Source organism: Coenobita brevimanus, unplaced genomic scaffold (assembly GCF_032717465.1).
Source record: "Coenobita brevimanus isolate Jiangsu-jjx unplaced genomic scaffold, ASM3271746v2 jjx.HiC_scaffold_3714, whole genome shotgun sequence".
In the NCBI taxonomy this organism is placed as follows: domain Eukaryota; kingdom Metazoa; phylum Arthropoda; class Malacostraca; order Decapoda; family Coenobitidae; genus Coenobita; species Coenobita brevimanus.
The window spans coordinates 251,263-254,742 of NW_027644766.1; the positions used below are offsets into that span (position 1 = coordinate 251,263).

Genomic DNA, 3,480 nt, shown 5'->3' on the forward strand with positions numbered 1-3,480 from the left:
ATATGATTTGTGTTGTTTGCTTTAATTTCATAGGACGTCTACTATGAGGAGATTGCTCCAGTCGAACTGGAGGGGCCTAAAAACCAAGCTCGGCATACCTCTTCACACCACACATTGCTCCCATGGATCCTTCCTCCCTTCTCATCTCACTATGGCGTGGAAAGGAGGGATACCTTTAACAAATATACAGTATATCCTCATGCCTGTCATTGCACCCATATGTGCTGGGCATCATTTTTTTTTTTTTTTTTTTTTTTTTGTCAATCATCGCGTATTTCTATGTAGTTCAGGATACAGAAACTATTTTATGAAAAGGAGGGTAGGAATAACTACGTAAGAAAACTGTGGCGTGACGAAATAGAGACGATGGGAATTTTCAGCATTTAACCTTACGTTATACCGACAAGTGTATGCTGCATACTGTTAGTTATATAAGGCTAGCTAAACGGATGTCATCAGATAGGAGTTTGTGCTTAGTAATACTGCGACCGAAAATATCTGAGAGCTATATCAAACACCAACACGTTCAGCAAGATACATGAAGGTTGGTAATGAGTAATATACCTACATGTTCTTTAGAAACAGTGAAGGTTAATACTGTGTTTTCCTTTGATCAATGATGCTCTAAGATTTTAATTACAGGGAAGTGTGTATCGGGGCTCTAACACGTTCTCGTAATTCACAGTGTAGCCATGCGCTCAAAAATCAAATCACTGCATTACATTTATTATTTTTTATACACCTTCTGTTCATGCCTTTAATGCACAAGTTTTATATTTCCATCCCCTACATATTATCCCACTGTAAATAAATACATTTAATTTTTACTTACTAACATTAGTAGGGAAAGAGAAATATCAACCTGCATGAGAGTTATTAAATGTGCTCCATAAAAAGCATGACAAGGGAGTGTTGCAAGAAACAATATTACTGGACAGTTCAGTACTTTGTCCAACCAGCAGTCTTCACGATTACACTGTGGAGGCGCTCTGGGACGGAAGCCACGTGCTTGTGAATGAGAGTCGGTTTCCCTCTCAAGACTTGCCACGCTGGTGTCATGTATTGCATGAGTTGCTCTGCCGTTCTTTTCCAGCGCTGGCTACCATATATTCACAATGTTAGCTCACACTTCTTCTATGGGGTTCATGTCAGGGCTGTTGCTAGGCCAGGGTAGATCAACGTGGCACTGATCCTCAGACCATCGTTTCACTACCCTAGCTGTGTGAATAAGGCTGTTATCCTGTATGAAGATAATGGTCTCTGGATATGGTAGGGCGTAGGAGCGGACAGAGGGCATCATCACTTACTCAAGTATCTCCAGATACTTATCTGAAGTGAACCTACCCTCTATCCGTGTGATCTCACCAACCCCATACAGGAAAATCCATCCCCACGCGTTGCAAGTCACATGGCCGCAGCGAGCTATCTGGTAGATGTTCTCCTCATACCTAGAAGACATGTTATATAATGTATAAAGATATGTTTTGGTTTTTATTTCGTATGTTCACACTTGTAAAATCTATCTATATCTATCTATCTGTCTATCTATATCTATATCTAAACCTATCTTTCTATATATCTATCTATATCTGTATCTGTATCTCTCTCTCTCTCTCTCTATAATTACTTCGTATTGTCTCTCCCCCAGCAGTGAGGTTTCCCATAAGATGTGGAGCTGAATGTTTTCTCATCAGAGAAAACTACTCTCCCCCAGTGGTCCAAGCCATCCTCCACGTAACTCTCGGCAAACTGGAGCCGAAATTCCCGATGATGTTCCGTTAACCTGGGTTTGATCGCTGATGTTCGGTGGCTATAGCCCATTTCCTTCATCCTCTGCCGTATAGTCTCCGCAGACACATCCACCTGTAACTGTTCTCTAGCTGCCATAGTCTCGCTGAGTGGATGGGTTTCAAAATACTCTCATACGCTGATCCTCATCAGCCGTGGTTTTCCTCAGCCGTCCTGGTTTAGGGTGATCTCTCAGATTGCCTTCCGCCTCCCACCTCTTGAGCCAGCGATATACTGTACAGTGGTGCGGTGAATGCCAAGTTCCTCTGCTATATCGCACGTTGATAGGCCACTCTCAATCCCACTAACCTCCCTCGCAGGGCAAGTGTGTCACCTTGACGTTGTTCTATATTTGCTGCCATGACGCGCTATGACGGTGTGGGTGAGATGTATGGATCCTTCATCACATAATTATGGTGTGAGGAAATGAATGAGACTATGGCAGCACGCTCTTATTATCTCATCTATTAATTCGACCTCCCCATCTATTCAAGCCCAACATATGATAATTTAATTAATTACTTTCTTTAATCACTGGACTATATTCAACGGTTTTGATGCATGGTAAAATACTTGCGTTTCACTGTTTAGGTCATGATACGAAACCATCCTGCTACCGCTAGACTCCTGTGTGCTATGATGCCAGCTACTGTGATGGTGAACTGATATTAAGGCACTTTTAGTTCTCCGTACTTAATCATCTCCATCCATCCATTGCCAGACGCCATGTATCCCAAACGGGGTGGCCAAGGGCTTAGAGTTAATTGTTTTACAGGGAGGGGCACTAATCCTCCACCAACCCCACTTGACACGTAGGGACGCCAACAGCATCTGGTGTTCCCAGGCGGTCACCCATCCAAGTACTAACCAGACCCAACGTTGCTTAACTTCGCTGACCGGACGGGAAGCGGTATACTCAACGTGTTGGTGTTTGATATAGCTCTCAGATATTTTCGGTCGCAGTATTACTAAGCACAAACTCCTATCTGATGATATCCGTTTAGCTAGCCTTATATAACTAACAGTATGCAGCATACACTTGTCGGTATAACGTAAGGTTAAATGCCGAAAATTCCCATCGTCTCTATTTCGTCACGCCACAGTTTTCTTACGTAGTTATTCCTACCCTCCTTTTCATAAATTAGTTTCTGTGTCCTGAACTATATAGAAATGAGCAATGATTGACAAAAAAAAAAAAAAAAAAAAAAAAAAAAAAATGATGCCCAGCACATATGGGTGCAATGACAGGCATGAGGATATACTGTATATTTGTTAAAGGTATCCCTCCTTTCCCCGCCATAGTGAAATGAAAAGGGAGGAAGGATCCATGGGAGCAATGTGTGGTGTGAAGAGGTATGCCGAGCTTGGTTTTTAGGCCCCTCCAGTTCGACTGGAGCAATCTCCTCATAGTAGACGTCCTATGAAATTAAAGCAAACAACACAAATCATATCAAAATTCAAACGTTTAATAGATGTTTATAGTTTCTGCCATGTTAAAAAACGTGGCAGAAACTATAAACTCTAATCATCTATTGACTCAATCGGATACGTTTATGTGAAGCTACAGAATGTGGTGAATGTTTTTGGCGTATTCGATAGAGCCAGGATTCCGGGGCTTGAATGATGAGTGGCTGGAAGCGTGGCCCATTGGACTGGGCAAGTTTGGGCTGTCTGGACATTGCTACTCCTCAC

The 3,480-nt window shown here is 42.3% G+C and overlaps 1 pseudogene; it reads right to left on the reverse strand.

Annotated features, from left to right (window-relative positions):
* Positions 1-2,607: 2,607 nt before the first annotated feature.
* On the reverse strand, positions 2,608-2,723 carry LOC145390251 (5S ribosomal RNA; annotated as a pseudogene).
* Between the last annotated feature and the right edge of the window lie 757 nt (positions 2,724-3,480).